This window comes from Zea mays, chromosome 1 (genome assembly GCF_902167145.1).
Source record: "Zea mays cultivar B73 chromosome 1, Zm-B73-REFERENCE-NAM-5.0, whole genome shotgun sequence".
Taxonomy (NCBI): domain Eukaryota; kingdom Viridiplantae; phylum Streptophyta; class Magnoliopsida; order Poales; family Poaceae; genus Zea; species Zea mays.
In genome coordinates, this window is record NC_050096.1 from 136,225,331 (window position 1) to 136,243,160 (window position 17,830).

At 45.3% G+C, this 17,830-nt stretch overlaps 1 pseudogene; it reads left to right on the forward strand.

The window, feature by feature from the left end:
- The first annotated feature begins 1,870 nt into the window (after positions 1–1,870).
- The window catches only part of LOC109943303 (probable serine/threonine-protein kinase abkC), a 39,491-nt pseudogene continuing 23,531 nt past the window's right edge, over positions 1,871–17,830 (forward strand).

The following is a 17,830-nucleotide window of genomic DNA, read 5'->3' on the forward strand; positions in this document are numbered from 1 at the left end:
AATCACCTTGGGTTCTCCCCTTTTCCTTCCTCCCTTCTTCCTTCCACCAAAATGATTGGAGATTCGCACCAAAAGACGATGATCCGAGCGGCACGGAGTAGCACCTAGGGAGGAGGGGATTGGGGGGGGGGGGGGCGGCTAGGGTTTTGGTGGCTGCAACAATGGAGGGAGGAGGAGGTGGACAGGGGGGGGGCGGCGGCCAAGGGGAAATGAGGAGTGGGGGGGGGGGGCGGCAGCCTTGAGGGGGAGTAGATAGGAGGGTGGCGGCTAGGGTTTGGGAGGCCTAATGGGCCGAAACACCAATTGCGGCCCAACTAACCCACGCGACAGCTCCCGACCGCAACGCAAATGTCAAACCAAAAAAAAATCTACTGCCCTAGTTGCGAATGTTATTCACAAAATTCCAAATCCCCAAAACAACAACTGGATGAGGGAAAAAAAACAAAAAAAAACAACCCCCAACTTCTCTTCTTTGCAAACCGGGTATCACACATAAATACCGAGTTCATTAGATACGTGAATTGGGCTGGAGCATTTGTCAATCCGAAGGACATAACCCAATATTCAAATAATCCATACCGCGTAGTAAATGCGGTCTTGGGTATATCTTCGCATCGAATACGGATTTGATGATAACCCGACCTGAGGTCAATCTTGGAGAATACCCGAGCTCCGGTAAGCTAATCGAATAAGATGTCGATCTGGGGGAGCGGGTACTTGTTCTTAATAGTGACCTCATTTAAGGGTCTGTAGTCCATGCACATTCGAAGTGTTTGATCCTTCTTCTTGACGAAAATTGCGGGACATCCCCAAGGTGATGAACTGGGCCTAATGAATCCCTTTTCAAGTAAGTCTTGTAATTGAGTCTTGAGTTCTGCCAATTCATTTGGTGGCATTCGGTACGACCTTCTAGAAATAGGAGCTGTAACGGGCTTCAGTTCAATTACAAACTCTACATCCCTTTATGGAGGTAATCCAGACAGATCTTCAAGAAAGACATCTGGGAATTCACATACTACCGGAATATCCTGGATTTCTGGTATGATAGCTTCATAGACCCGTCCAAATGGTTTGGCTGGGACAGCTACAGGGATGGACAAGAGAATCTCTTCATGGCCATGGCTCAACTTGATGGTCCTTAAATCAGTGTCAAGGATAGCTTTATGCTGGGCTAACCAGTTCATGCCCAGAATTACATCTATGTCTTGGCCCTTTAAAGCAATCATGTTGGTAGGAAATTCCCTTCTGGCCAATGTTACTAGTATATGAAAGACTACTTCCTTAGTAAATATTCGTCCCCCAGGTGAATGGATAATAAATCCTTCCCTTGATTCAGTGCAAGGAATGCAATGCTTTTCCACAAATTCTTGCTTATGAAAGTATGTGAAGCACCAGAATCAAAGAGAATGACTAATGGGTAATTGGCCACAAGGAACGTACCCATCATTACTGGCTCGCCTTCCGGTGTAGTGGCCACTTGAGTATAATATATCTGTCATGTTTTATTGACATTTTTGCCCGTTGAAGTACTAGCCATGTTCCCCTTTCCTTGCTTGGAGCTCCCAGAGTTCTGTTGATTGTTGAATTTATTCTGCTTTGGGTATGGACAGTCCTTTATAAAATGACCAGACTTTCCACAGTTCAAGCAGCTTGTAGAAGAACTAGGGAGAGAGGGGAAACGAGTACCAGGGGCACTCGACTGATTTGTAGAAGTGGGGGCAGTGGTAGGATGAATGAAAACAGGCTGTTTGAACAGATAAGAGGGTGGACGAGGCGAAGAACGATTCAGATTAAAAGGTCGGATTACCAACCTGGTTCGCTTCTTAGGTCCCTGATTAGACCTGACACCTCCAAATCCCTTTGATTTTCCATGGCATGTGTTCTTGGCTTCTACGACCAATGTCGTGCTGACAGCTCTGCTGTAAGTAAGATCCAGGCAGGTGGCCATTTTCCTCTGAAGTCTGTCGTTGAATCCCCTCATAAAACAATTCTTTTTCTTCAGATCAGTATTTACTTGGTCGATGGCATACTGGGATAGATGATTGAATTTGTTGAGATACTGCATGACAGTATTTCCCCCTTTCTTTAACCAGATAAATTCTTCTTGCTTCATATGGAGCACTCCTTCTAGAACATAGTGCTCACGGAAGGCCAGCTTAAATTCTTCCCTGGTGATCTGATGTCCAGTCGGTTGAACTGCTACAAAATTTGCCCACCATGTACTGGCAGGCCCTCTCAGTTGTTGGGCAGCAAATAATGGCTTCTGTGTCTCTGCGCAACAGACCAATCCAAACTTTTGCTCCATTACTCTTATCCACTCATCAGCTTCTAGAGGTTTTTCTGCTTTAATAAAGAGCGGGGGACGTGTCTCAGAGAATCCCAGATATGAGGTTTCACGCGGTCCTTGTGGAGGAGCTCTCCCACCATGCTGCTGGAACTGATTACCCACCATCTCGCACAAGAAGCGGGTATTATCTGCAGTAGCATTGATCAAGGCAGCGATAGCCTCGGCCAGTGTCGGTGGTACAGGTGGCGTGTTGGGAGTATCTTCCCGACCACGAGAAGTCCCCGCACCGTCGTGCGCGCGAGTCCGTGATGGCATCTGAGGCAAAGAGACATTTGGGAAAAATATAACATGCCAGCATATACCATCATATTACATTAACTAAATGTAATTATACAGACTCCAGTGTACAACATGACTTCATTACTTATTTTACAAAGGTGTAGTATCTAAACTATACTATTCTAGTCTTCATCATCCTTTGTCGCTCCATTTCCTGCCGCAGGAGACCGTTCGTCAGCAAGGTTCATGGAAGGAGGGGGCTTAAAAAGGTTCAACTCCTCATCCAGCCCTTCGTTTGCTGTTCCCGATGGTCCGGCTCCCAATGCAGCAGCGTCGGGAGGCACGTTCGGGTGCAGTCGATCATACAATACATGTACTTCCTCATGTAAAGTATTGCAGTATACTTGTAGACTGTCGAGGGCCGCACTAAGCTCAGTCACATGAGCTCAAGCTTTTGCTTCGCGGTCCCAAGCAACCGAACATGAGTTGACGGCCCAATTAACCGCCAAATCCTGTTCAGAAAGCTCGTCTTACAAGCGTTTGACGTCAGCTGACAATTCAGCTATGCACTGACTGTCCTATGCCCACACCCTATTTTGGTGACATAGCTCCGTCCGAAGTTGTTCCACTTTGGCTTCCAAGTCTCCAATTGGATAGTTGTTGCTGCTACTGCTTCCTTCATGTCTGGGGGCTAACTGATGACGAGGCACGCCAAAAGGTCCAGTGGACTTGCGCGCGATTTTCCTTGTATGTGCCATATCTCCATAAGAGGGGAAGATTTATAAGTATAATTTTAATCATGATGCATGCATAACCCAATAATTACAGAATTAACCTTCGTTGATCCCCAACTTCCTATATATTACACTCTATTACCTGGTCTTAAGATGAGAGCTTCCAGAAAGTGGCAAGGTAAGAATGAAATAATATTTTTAGATAAGTATTTGAAAATTCTTTTTGAAGTGCTTCATAATATCTGAAGAGATGGGCTTCGCTCCAATACCAGCTGTGACGGAACCTACCAAGTTATTAGGCCCACCTACAGTTGTCCTTGTCTTACGGACCTTGGACAACCCTGTAGATGCACGTAATCACTCGACAAGTTCGGTACTGTATCCTCATTTCCTCGCCCAAGAGCGCTTCACCCGTCACGCAGATATTACATTACATCGGAGGTAAGGCTGATCAAGTATCAAAGACCCTATTTTGCAGAAATGCTTACTAAAAGTGGGTCCATAAAAATCCAGTTTTATTTGCATGTTAAGTTATTACCTGTAACTAGAGTTCTTTCTACCCTAGTTCAAGTACTTGACCTGCACTAGCCGTATTTTATTAACCCTTTTAGTTCACTGGAATGATACATGTAAGTCAGTGACCAAGTCTTCATATCCGAGAAGTAACGGCGATCCGAATCGATTAGTACCTAGCTGGGGATCTCCAATCACACGACATATGTAGCACTTATGATGAGGACATCAACACCAACACGAGTACATCTACACCGGCAGCACCTTCTCCAGCCCAGACACCATCTTCCCTAGTCCAGGCGCCACCCCTTCCACCTGGGCCAGTGACTCGGGCCCGTGCAAGAGAATTGAACTACATCATGCTGTTAAAGAACGAAGACCCAGAAGATTAGAAGATGGACCAACAGGAAGGCCCGGATGGGGCGCCTAGGGAAGTCGTGAAAAGTAACTGCGGTACTGTAGCGCCGGCCCTACTGTTCACGCCTCTCCTCTATTTAGTCAGAGTCCTGTTTCATTTAGAACTTGAGTTTTGTTTTACATCTAGCTTTAGCTACCCCAGAACACGCACAAATACGTGCTGTCCTCTGTGATTCAGAACTCCACCTCGAGTGATATTAAGATTGCTCGCATCTTTTTCTTGTTCGTTCTTTGATTGTGCCTTCGTGATCAGGCCGATCTCGCATCAGCATGGTCGGTAACCATTGGGAGTTGGTTCAGCGATTGCATTGGCGCTTTGGGTTCGCTCGTCGTAGTCGGATCGTGAGGGTCTACTTCCACCAAATCGGAATTATCTCCACTCACCGAAAGATCTGGCACTCCAGCTCTATCAAGTGGTATCAGATTTCCAGGTTGATCGGTGAGTTTATCGAGTGTTTTTTTCTCCTACAGTCCACAAAACCACATAAAAATTTAGGTTAGACCCTATCCCAGCACCCTTTTGAGCCTCACACTTTCTTTCAATAATCTGCATTTTTGAATTTGTGTGCTTTCACGTTATTTGTTGCTGGTTGCATTGTGTTATTCCACCATTCAAACCCTAGCACGCCGCCACCATATTCCGTTTGATCACGCCACAAACCGAGTCAACGCCGCTTCCTTATTTTCTCCTTCGGTTACGTAAAAAAAACAGAAAAAAACAAACCGAGTCAACTCCGCTTCCTTGTTTTTCTCCTTCGGTTACGTAAAAAAACAGAAACAAAAAAAGGAAAACAAAGGATAAAGGATACAAAGCGGTTGTCTCATCTCGGTCGTTTTAAACATACTTTCTTAAACCGGGCATAACTTTTCGCTCGGTTGTTCAAAAAATATGAAATTTTTGCAGGAGCTTGTTGACACCATTCTGAGGTCGGCCAAACTTGCCTACGGCCTGTTTGGCTTCGATATAATTGTCAAAAAATTCAGGAAAATAAATAAAAAATTCGTTAAAGTTCTCGCACGCTTTTCAGAGAACTTCCTGATTTTCTGTAGACCACATCTGAACTCTGTTTTAGGTGAAACTTCGTGTAGCTCCTATTTTGTTGCTCCTTGTGCTGAAAAAAATATCAAAAAAATCATACAAAAAAGAAAAACAAAATCACCTGTGATTCCTACTAGTGCCTTTTTGGCCTCGCTAGTACAATATTTACGGTACTGCCATTCTGCTAGTTCCATCCGTCCTTTGCACTTGTGGCCAGCAATATAGTTTCGTGTTTTGCACTATAATTCAACTTTGCATTATTGTTTGATCGTGCTAATCCTTGACTTGAGTGCAGCCTACCTAAAACTCCACATATTTCTATGATGAGAAGGTTTCTGTTTCTCCAGGCAATCGCTCATCCAATCTTTCACCGGTTCCACCTGTTGGTTGTAGTTCACCACTGTGGCTTGGTAAGAACGGATAAGAACTTGATAACAGCCTTCCATTGAGCGAGTTGTCACCACCATTTCCCTGTTGTTGTCGGTTTTTCTCCTTTTGGTGTTTTGGTGTTTGCGCTAACTATGGCAGGAGCACACGACACGGTGGATGCCCAGTTGCTGGAAGTAAGGGGACAAGTTGATGGACTTGCTGCTGACATTAGGACGATGCATGAACGGCTTGATTCAACGGTCACTTCGACGATCGAGCGTTTCAACTAGCTTGACCTTGCTCAAACGGTGACTCGCACCACACTCGACACCATCCTGGCACGCCTTGATGCGTTGACCACAAAGATGGAGCAGGACTACGTCGGTGACACTGAGCAGGACGATGGAGATCGTCGTGGTCGTGCATGCCGTGTGGTTCGTCATCCCCCTAATGACTTATTTTCTAAGATTAAATTTAAAATTCCACCTTTTAATGGCAAATATGATCCTGCTGCATATCTTGATTGGGAGTTAGAGGTTGAACAAAAATTTTCATGCCATGATATTGCTGCACATTCTCAGGTTAAAGCTGCTGTAAGGAAAATGGACCCTGGGCCATTTGGCTAATTGAGTTTTGGTGTTTGATGAACAACACAATCCGTGAACTAATAAGTTTTCTAGTGTTTGTGGTTGTAGTTCACAGGATGCGAAGAGAATTGGACCAAGGCAATGAGGATGCAACACCTCAAAAGAAGACATAAAAAGATGCATAGAAGTCCAAGACTCAAGAACAAAGAAGCCCGAAGAAATCAGCAAAGAAATCCAAGAAAGGGTTGTCAGCCAGCGCCAGGTGGTGCACCGGACATCGGTGTCCGGTGTGCACCGGACTGTCCGGTGAGGCACCGGACAGTCTGCGCGGAGAGGCCGCAGAAAGGCACTCTCTGGCTGTAGCACCGGACTGTCCGGTGTGCACCGGACTGTCCGGTGTGCCAACGGGCAGAAAGGCAACGGTCGGATCCAACGGTCGACTGCTACAGGCGCCAACGGTCGGCTGACGTGGCGGCACCGGACATCTACTGTTCAGTGTCCGGTGGTGCACCGGACTGTCCGGTGCACCCGACGACAGAAAGCTGCTGCTTTCTGTCCAACGGCTAGTTGGGGGTGTGGAGGCTATAAATACCACCCCAACCGGCCATTCTCAAGTGTGAGAGCCCAAGCAACATTCCAATACACATAGTGCATATTTCCAAGTGCTCAAACACCCAAGTGCTTAATAGAATCACTCGGTGATTAGCGTAGGTGCTTTGCGAAGTGCTTAGGTTAGTTAGACCGCTTTAGCGCTTGCTCTAGGTGAATCCTAGTTAGTTGAGTGAGTTTAGATAAACCTCACAACCCCTCGGCTCTTGCGCGAGCCGTTGTAATTGTACCGAGTGGGGCGAGAGTCTTGCGAGACTGTGACAACCGCGTTTGTGTCACGGCCGCCACCGTGTACCGGAGGGAACGAGGTCCGCGGCGTTTCGGCCGGAAGCTCGATAGTGGAGACGGCGGGGAGCGTCCGAGAGGAGCCGGAAGCGGAGCACCACTTGCGCGTGGAGAAGGCCCGCGGCTCTCTACGGAGTTACTCGACCGAGGTGCTTGGCCCTCGCGTGGGCTTCCCTTTGCGTAGGGGCACCAACGAGGATTAGTCGGGACCTTGCGCGGTTCCGGATACCTCGGTAAAAATACCAGCGTCATCCACGAGAGTTTGCTTCTGTACTTAGCTCTTTACATTCCACATTTATATTAAGCATTTAAGTTTCAATCTTGTTGTCATACTTATTCAGTGTAGATTGAAACTTAGCCTTTGCGGTAGAGATAGCAACACTTAGACAAAACCTAGTTTGCACATTCTAGTTTTGATTCTTGCATAGGTTTTGCTCTAGGGATTTAATTGTGGCCAAGTTTAGTAAAAGTTTTAGAAGTCCTAATTCACCCCCCCCCCCTCTTAGGCGTCACCCGTTTCCTTCAGCTGCTATTAGTGAATTTACTGATTTTGCTTTAATTTGGTGGCGTGAGGATAAAATAAAACATCCCACTGCCATTCCAACCACTTGGGATCAGTTGAAAGCTGCGATGCAACATCGATTTGTGCCTTCGTATTATGCTCGTGATTTGCTTAATAAAATACAACGTTTTCAGCAAGGTTCTCAATCTGTTGAGGACTATTTCCAGGAGTTACAAAAAGGTATGATTCGTTGTGGGATATTGGAGGACAACGACGCTGCTATGGCACGTTTTCGTGGTGGTTTAAACCGCGAAATCCAGGATATACTTGATTATAAGGAATATTATGATGTGACTACTTTATTTGAATATGCTTGCAAAGCTGAACATGAAGTGCAGGGACGCCGCTCGAAGCCATATTCTAACCCTTTTGTAGGACGAAGCTCGACATCCACCTCAGCACCAGTTCCCCCTGCGCCATCCACGTCCACCACTACTCCACGCGAGAAGACGACCAAACCAACCAGCACTGCCCCACCCATAGGTCGTACACGGGATATTCAGTGTCATCACTGTAGAGGATTTGGCCATGTGATTCGGGACTGCCCAAACAAGCGCACTTTGCTCATTCGTGACGATGGTGAGTACTCTTCCGCTAGTGATTCTGAAGAAATTGAACATGCACTACTTGCCACTGACCATGCAGCTCAGGCAGAGGTACATGTCAACCCGGGCGACGCTGATAGGTATGAAAGTCTTGTTGTGCAGCGTGTTCTAAGTACACAGGTCGCTTTGCCCGAGAAGAATCAGTGACACACTCTGTTCCATACAAAGGGTGTTGTGCAGGAGCGGTCAATTCGCATCATTATCGACAGCGGCAGTTGCAACAATTTGGCGAGTACCATGCTGGTCGAAAAGTTGTCGTTACCCACTCGTAAGCATCCAAACCCATATCCCATTCAATGGCTTAATGATGGTGGTAAAATAAAAATCACACGTTCCGTGCGTGTTCCTTTCTCCATGGGTGCTTATTCTGATTTTGTTGATTGTGATGTTATTCCCATGGAAGCATGCTCTTTGTTATTTGGTTGACCTTGGCAATATGATACTGATAGCTTGCATCATGGTCGTTCGAATCATTATTCTTTCATTTTTAAGGGTCAAAAAATAATTATACATCCAATGACACCTGAACAAATTGTTAAAGATGATCTTGCCCGAGCTGCTAGAACTGCTAAACAACTTGATCCATCGCCCTCTATTCCTTCTGAAATCAAGTTGAAGGCTCCTGTTTTACTTGCTACACGTGTTGATTTTGATGATCTACACGGTGCTCATTTGCCATGCTATGCACTTGTATGCTCTAGTGTCCTCATTTCACTTGATGATGCACCATCTTTGGCTATTCCCCCCTGTGGTTGCTAACCTTTTGCAGGAGTACGCTGATGTCTTTCCCAAAGACTTACCACCAGATCGACCTCATCCCCGGCGCACAGCTTCCGAACCGCGCACCGTACCGTACAAATCCGGATGAGACGAAGAAGATTTAGCGCCAGGTACAGGCGTTGCTTGATAAGGGATACATTCGTGAGTCTCTTAGCCTTTGCTCTGTTCCTGTGTTACTTGTTCCCAATAAAGATGGGTCATGGCGTATGTGTGTAGACTGTCGTGCTATTAATAACATCACTATTCGTTATCGATATCCTATACCACGCCTTGATGATATGTTAGATGAGCTTAGTGGTGCCATTATTTTCACTAAGATTGATTTGCGTAGTGGTTACCACCAGATTAGAATGAAACTGGGTGATGAATGGAAAACGGCTTTTAAAATGAAATTTGGTTTATATGAATGGTTGGTTATGCCGTTTGGATTGACTAATGCTCCCAGCATTTTTATGCGAGTGATGAATGAAGTTCTGAGGCCCTTCATAGGATTGTTTGTGGTTGTTTATTTTGATGATATCCTTATTTACAACAAATCTAAGAAAGAGCATTTGGAACATTTAAGTGCTTTTTTTGATGCATTGCGTGCTGCCCAGTTATTTGCTAACATGGAAAAATGCATCTCTTGCACACGACGTGTCTCGTTTCTTGGTTATGTTGTTACTCCATAGGGCATTGAGGTGGATATCAGCAAGATTGCTGCCATTCGGGAGTGGCCTACACCGACGATGGTCACACAAATTCGAACCTTTCTTGGACTTGCCGGTTTCTACCGCATATTTGTTCGTGATTTTAGCTCCATTGCAGCGCCTCTACATGAGCTTACAAAGAAAGATGTGCCGTTTGCTTGGAGTGATTCGTAGGAGGTAGCGTTCAGCACTTTGAAAGATAAGTTAACCCAAGCTCCCCTATTGCAATTGCCTGATTTTAATAAAGTGTTTGAGCTTGAATGCGATGCTAGCGGTATTGGGCTAGGTGCTGTTTTATTACAAGAAGGAAAACCAGTTGCTTATTTTAGTGAAAAATTAAGCGGTGCTAGTCTGAAATATTCTACTTATGATAAGGAGCTTTACGCTTTAGTGCGCACTTTGCATACATGGCAGCACTATCTTTGGCATCGTGAGTTCATAATTCATTCTGATCATGAGGCTTTAAAACATATTCGTACCCAAACAAAATTGAACCATCTTCATGCTAAATGGGTAGAATTCATTGAGTCTTTTCCTTACATTATTGAACACAAGAACGGGAAGGACAATGTTATTGCTGATGCTTTGTCTCGTCGCTATACCATGCTGTCACAGTTAGATTTTAGAATCTTTGGTTTGCACACTGTGAAAGATCAATATGTTGACGATGCTGATTTTAAAGATGCTTTCGGCCATTGTATTAATGGGAAACCATGGGGCAAATTTCACATACACGATGGGTTCCTGTTTCACGCTAACAAGCTGTGTGTTCCAGCTAGCTCGGTTCGTCTTTTGTTGTTACAGGAAGCGCATGGAGGCGGTCTCATGGGGCACTTTGGCGTCTACAAGACATATGAGGTGTTGGCTGCCCACTTCTTTTGGCCTCGGATGCGCGCTGATGTTGAGCGCCTTGTTGCACGCTGCACTACTTGTCAGAAAGCTAAGTCACGGTTGAACAACCATGGTTTGTATATGCCTTTGCCTGTTCCTACTTCCCCTTGGATTGATATTTCGATGGATTTTGTTTTGGGATTGCCTAGGACTAAGAAGGGGAGGGATAGCATTTTTGTGGTTGTTGATTGATTCTCCAAAATGGCTCATTTCATACCTTGTCATAAGACTGATGATGCTAGCAATGTTGCTGAATTGTCTAGGACTAAGAAGGAGAGGGATAGCTTTGTTTTCGCTTGATGCTGCGGACGCCCCACACATAGATGTTGTTGCACATGTTGAACAAATGATTAACCTCCATGAACAAACTCAACAAAACATTGCTGCTGCTAATGCTAAATATCAGATTACTGGTAGTAAAGGCCGGAAACTAGTTAATTTTGAACCTGGTGATATGGTTTGGTTGCATTTGAGAAAGGATCGTTTTCCTACTTTGCGCCGTTCTAAATTGATGCCTCGTGCTGCTGGTCCTTTTAAGATACTAACCAAGATTAATGCTAATGCTTATATCCTTGACCTGCCTCCGGAGTTTGGTGTTTCCACTAGTGTTAATGTTGCAGATTTGAAATCGTATGCGGGAGAAGATGAGGAGTTGCCGTCGAGGACGACTTCAGTTCAAGAAGGGGAGGATCATGAGGACATCAACACCAACACGAGTACATCTACACCAGCACCACCTTCTCCAGCCCAGGCACCATCTTCCCCAGTCTAGGCGCCACCCCTTCCACCTGGGGCAGTGACTCGGGCCCGTGCAAGAGAATTAAACTACATCATGCTGTTAAAGAACGAAGGCCAGAAGATTAGAAGATGGCCCAACAGGAAGGCCCAGATGGGGCGCCTAGGGAAGTTGTGAACAGTAACTGCGGTACTGTAGCGCCGGTCCTACTATTCACGCCTCTCCTCTATTTAGTCAGAGTCCGGTTTCATTTAGAACTTGAGTTTTGTTTTACATCTAGCTTTAGCTACCCCAGAACACGCATAAATACGTGCTGTCCTCTGTGATTCAGAACTCCACATCGTGTGATATTAAGATTGCTCGCATCTTTTTCTTGTTCGTTATTCGATTGCGCACAGGAAACGATCTTCGTGATCAGGCCAATATCGCATCAGCAATGTCGGTAACCATTGGGAGTTGGTTCAGCGATTGCATTGGCGCTTCAGGTTTGCTTGTCGTAGTCAGATCGTGAGGGTCTACTTCCACCAAATCGGAATTATCTCCACTCACCGAAAGATCAGGCACTCCAGCTCTATCAACTTAACCCTTGCATATGTTAACTCGCCACCGGGTTTCTTAAGACCAGATCGGGTTCACGCCAACCGAGAGCACAGATACACCACAGTCTGGCCTCTTGCCACGGAGGGTACACGCTACTCTCGCCATCTCTCCACTCACATTGCGTGTTGGCCTTTCTAGTATTAGTCTGCCCGAGGCAAAGCTTACCCATGATGAGGCATGTGACCAGTTAAAAGGTCCTCGATCATCAGGCCCACAACGGTACGGTCCTTAATCGACTCAGACGGAGGCACTACACTAAGACTTCCTTCTCGTGCAAGCCACCCGCCCAGTCTCAGCTTTATCATTTAAACCCAAAGTTTGGTACCTGGCAGAGGTACATCTTTTCCGATGTTGAATCCATCATGGCCATGATGGATCCACCATCAAGTTTTATTTTTGAAAACATCCCATTCCATCTGAAGCATCATCTTTTGTTAAAAACAAAACATTTTTGTTTTCTAAGGCAAGACTAAGCATCAGAAAATCTTTTTAGTAAAATAGGTAATCAAGGAATGGTAAATAGTTCCAAGGAAGGAAATGCAGCAATTGGCTTAACACCCAACTCCTATCACCTAATGCATCATTCAAGTGATAAAAGTTTAAAACAGCAAGGAGGTGGCAAATGCACCGGGGCTTGCCTTGTGTTGTAGGGGAGTCGGGCTCTGTTCCACAGATATCAAAATAAAAACAGTTCCTGTCAGGTGGATTTTCAGTTGATGGTGCAGTCTCCTCTTCTTGAACAGTTATTTCTTCCTCCTTTTCTATACATAACCATATATAACCATGAATGCTCATGTGATTCTTATGTGCAATGATAGTGGAGATATATCAAGTTGTATCTTGAATACAATACAACTTTCCTTCACGGTTTACCAGGGAAGCTAGGGTTTGCTAAGTCAGTATCTTATTACCCTAAGGCAACTATTACCTAGAAGGCTAGGGTTTTGGGTTTGGGAATCAAACAATGAACAAAACATGTCAAACATCACTCAAGGGTTCTAAGTACCATATTTGGCTTTTCTAAAAAGTTTGGTGATTTTTGGAATTAACAAGTAATTTCTAAAATTCCAAAAGTCTAGGTTCAAGCACCTATAATTGCTAAATAACTCCTGGTTAGGACTTAAAATCTGGGAACTATTTTTATTAAATGCTATTGAAATTTAAGAGTCCAGCAAAATTGGTGTCATATTTTTATCATATTTCTATAATTTCCTATGAATTTCCCAAGTCTGGCAGAAAAAGAAAAGGGAAAATGATGAATAGTATCGGGCTGAAAGCAGCCCAAGTCGGCCCACGTTCAGAGAGACGCGCCCGCGTTGCCAAGTTTGCACAGAGGACCCTGGCGATTTGAAAAACCCTTGAGGCCTTGTTCGTTTGTGCCGGATTGGTGAGTCGGAACGATTCCTAACCGGATTGCTTCTCTAATTTATATAAACTTTGATTAGCTGGAACGATTCCGGGTGCAATCCGACACAAACGAACAAGGCCTAAAGAGTCCTCAGCACTATTTTCGTGTCTCACTAACATTTGCACCGAGGTCCCTCCCTTTCTATTTCTTCGCAAGGTGAGATCCCCGACCACGGACGATGGAGCATTGGCTCAGGCGAGCCTGTACCGGCCGGAAAATGCAATGACCGGCGCTCAAGTGTGGCCGACACCTAATTCCACCCTCAATAACACTAACCCCTCAAGAAATTGCGAAGTTCTAGCTCAAAAACTCTCTGTCCACGGTGATGGCGCACACCGAGGACAATCTAAGGTGTTCCCGGTGATCCAACACGGGCTAGTTCAATTGGCTGGGCCGATAAGCATCTATAGCACACAAGGGTGCTGAAACAAGAGCGTGGAGGGCGTGAATGGACCTGTAGAGAGCTAGCCACGTCGCGACGTTCACGGTGGCGCGGAAACCCGATTTGGGGGAAGAGAGAAATTGGGAGGCTATGGTGGCTAATCGAAGGCAAGGGAGGGTGCTCTGGCTTCGTGATGACCTTGCGGAGCTAGCGACACCATCAATTTATAGTGCCCGAGGGAGGTGGCTCCGAATTTTGAAGGGGAAGGCTGGCGGCCGGAGAGAGAGGTGAGTCACTGGCGGCTCAGTCGTGGCGCCCGCCGGTGCAACGATTCTAAAATGGCAAGCCTAGGCGTGCCACGGTTACTACTACGCGGTAAAGAGCTACGACGTGGCATAATTGAGGTCGCCGGAGTACCACTGCGACACCGGCGGTCCGGCCACGTCGCACGGCTACAGGCGCAGTTGATAAGCTTCACCCCACGACCAAATCCACTCCCCCACGAGATCTATTCACTTCCCCGTTGATATCCACTTCGCGCCTAGCACGAATCACGGCGACCGGCGCGAATCCGGGCGCAAGGCCACCGGCGGCGAGGGGGATGAATCTGAAGATCTTTTGCGCAATGTACCATGGCCATCTTCTTCAGTTGTTCTGACAACGTGATTTGTGGAGCCTTGTTCTCCATTTTCTATGTGACAACTTACTAATCTTCCTTTAACAAAGTTATTGTCCTATAATCCAGCTTTAATCTTGCTATAGCAACCACACTCAAATACTCAATTGATCATACTCAAAATAGCTCCCAAACTTGGTCCTGGTTCACTGTCAGTCTAGTTTCAGAGCTACACTCGACTGACAGACCAACTTTAGGTCTATTTTTCTCCCACTTCTATGTAGTGCTAGGACATACTCACTTAATCAAATTTGTTCTCATAGCTCTACAAGTTTGCTATATTGATCTAGAGCAAAATCCTCAAGAATTTTGAGATATAGAGCTCCAAAGTTTATCCCATTCAACTGAATTCAGACTTAAGCACATGGAGTTCATGGGGCACTTTTTGCAAATAAGTCCAAATTCCACTATTTAACTTGCAAATTCACAAATGTGAAAAACACATGATTTGTGGTGTTCTATCACTTTGGTATTTGCACTTTAGTCTAAAAGTGCACCAAATTTACATCTACCCCTAGGGTTTCTAGGGTTTGTTTTTTGGGTTTTTAGGCACAACAGGGTTTTTGTGCCACAAAAGTCCATCAACTTTGATATCTTGAGAACATTTCTAATGTCTCTTGAGATTTTTACTCATTTTGGCTTCACTTTCATCTCTAAACCCTAATTCACGGTTAAGTATCCTACCCTAGGGTTAACCACACATCAAGTCATATCATCACAACTTGTTAGAAATTTTACCTAGAGAATGCATTCTAGGTGTGACAAGCAAAATGAAATGTCAATGCACATGATGTTATGCTCAAGTTTTTGAGGACCTTCGAAGACGAAGGCCCCCAACAAGAAAGGCGCAATCTAGAAGAAGGTTGAACAAGTTCCGAAGCAGTGGATGGAGAAGCTTCGGCTTAGCGCAGGGATGATGATGAAGCACGAAACTGACTTAAAAGGAAAAGACTGCTCAGTCCTCGACAGATTACCTTTTGACTAATATAAAATGTCAGGGACATAAATGTAATTTTACCCAGGCTGCATCTTGTGCCTATAAATAGATGAACAGTAACACCGTACTGTTCACGCTGACTTGTAATCGCTTGCACGTCAGTCTTGGACTTTTGCCTTCTATCAAGCCGAAGGTATAAATGTAATTTGATAGTACTAATGTTTGTTCATGATTATATAATAATAATGTGAATAATATGATGACTTGATACAATTATTCATGTTTCCTTCTATATCCCTGTTTATATTCTTACATATTGAAATGATGAAGGTATGGCCTTCATGACCTTTGTCTGAAGATTATTATACCCTAAGGGAAATAATGCTTTGAAGGACGAAAGTCTTTAACCATTAGCATTTGTGTTGCCTTGTTCTTAATTTATAGTATTTGAAAACAAGTGACCAACATTGGCGCCCACCTCCGGTGAACTCACTTGACCACCTTCGGCAAGCTTTGACTGTCGTCATGCCTCCGAAGAAGTCATCAGGGACAGGGGCTGCATTGCTGCCACTAGACGTTAATCAAGATACATTACGTGAAGCTAGGAGCCAAAAAAAGAAGGCTACCAGTCCAACACCTTAGGAGGAGGAGTTGGACCAAGAAATCAGGGACCTTGAAGCCATTCATCAACAGGTCCAGAAGAAGAAAGAAAAGATGCTTCATCTTGTCGATTTTCAGAGGAAGATTGATGAGGCTACTGAAGAAATGTGTCATCTCACCCAAGATTACCAAGACCGAAGGCCTCAACACAGAGAGCTTCGTCAAGACAATTCCTACAACAATGATGAATGGTATGATGATTTCCATCATGGCAATTTTGCTTTTGTGATGCTTCTCCTCTAGCAGCAAAATTGCAGGCTACCCCGTGGCCCCCATCATACAAGCCATCCCAGCTTCCTATGTATGATGGGCACTCAGACCCGAAGCAGTTTCTAATGAGCTACGAGGCAACCATATCTTCTTATGGGGGCAACACTGCAGTCATGGCAAAATCCTTCGTCATGGCAGTCAAAAGTGCCGCACAATCTTGGTACTCTTCTCTCCGGCCAAGGACAATCATATCATGGCAGAAGCTTAAGGATATGCTAATCACTAGCTTCCAAGGATTTCAAACAAAGCCGGTCACTGCTCAGGCTTTGTTCTAGTGCACGCAAGACCACGAGGAGTACCATCAGGCGTATGTCTGAAGGTTCTTGCGTCTGAGAGCACAAGCGCCTACAGTGCCCAATGAAATTGTCATCGAGGCTATGATTAAAGGGCTTTGACCAGGACCTACGGCTCAGTATTTTGCCAGGAAACCCCCACAAACCCTGGAGAAGCTTCTCCAGAAGATGTATGAGTACATTCGGGCTGATAATGATTTTCGCCAGAGAAGGGAAGAAGCATTCAAGTTTTCTGAGATGACCAGGGGCTTCGGAGGAAGAATCCACCCCAGGCATGTCAGATCGATCCATAACTACAGCCTAAGTGATGACAGAGGAAGCTAACCTCAAAGGCCACAACACAGCTCCCAATCTTCAGGGCAACAACAAAGCTCTTTCAGGCCACCAGTCCCAAGGGGCAGAGGCGGCAGGGGCTTCGGAGGAAGATACAGGGATCAACCTAGGAGGCTATATTGTTTATTCTATGGTGAAGATAAGGGCCACACCACAAGAACATGCCAAGTTACAATACAGAAGCAAAAGGAGATTGCCGAAGCTGAGGCGTGGCAGAATCAGCCGAAGCAAGTCTTACATACTGCTTCATGCTACTCTCCCTATGTACCAGAGTACGTAGGCAATCAAAAACCTTCGGCTTCTGTCGCTTCGGCAAGTCACTCTCAAGCTTCCTGGGCCCAGCTCCCATTACCACCACCATTACCACCCACTCAGACCCGAAGCCAGCAGCCAGAAGGGCACCAACACGCACAGCAGCAGCGTGATTTTTGGGAGGAATCCGAAGCTCGCACAATCAACAGCACCGTGCCAGAATCCAAGCATATCTATTAAAGAATATCCTATTCTTGATGTATCTTTACCTTTTATCCAATTCTAATTTTTGTATGAGAAACAAGTCATGAAGGGCTAAATTTCGATTTTATGTAATAATTGTGCCTGTATCAGCGAGTCAAATACGTCTTAAACAGACTTCTGAAGCTACAAAACTCGTTCCTAAGGGAGCGAGGAGTAAGTTCCAAAGCTACAAAACTCGTTCCTAAGGGAGCATAGAGTAAGTTCCGAAGCTACAAAAGTTGTTCCTAAGGGAGTGCTGAGTAAGTTCCGAAGCTACAAAACTCGTTCCCAAGGGAGCGCAGAGTAAGTTTTCGAAGCTCAAAAGTCGTTCCTAAGGGAATGCAGAGCCAAAATACCATCGAAATAGAAGGTGAAGAAGCTCCAAAGTCGTTCC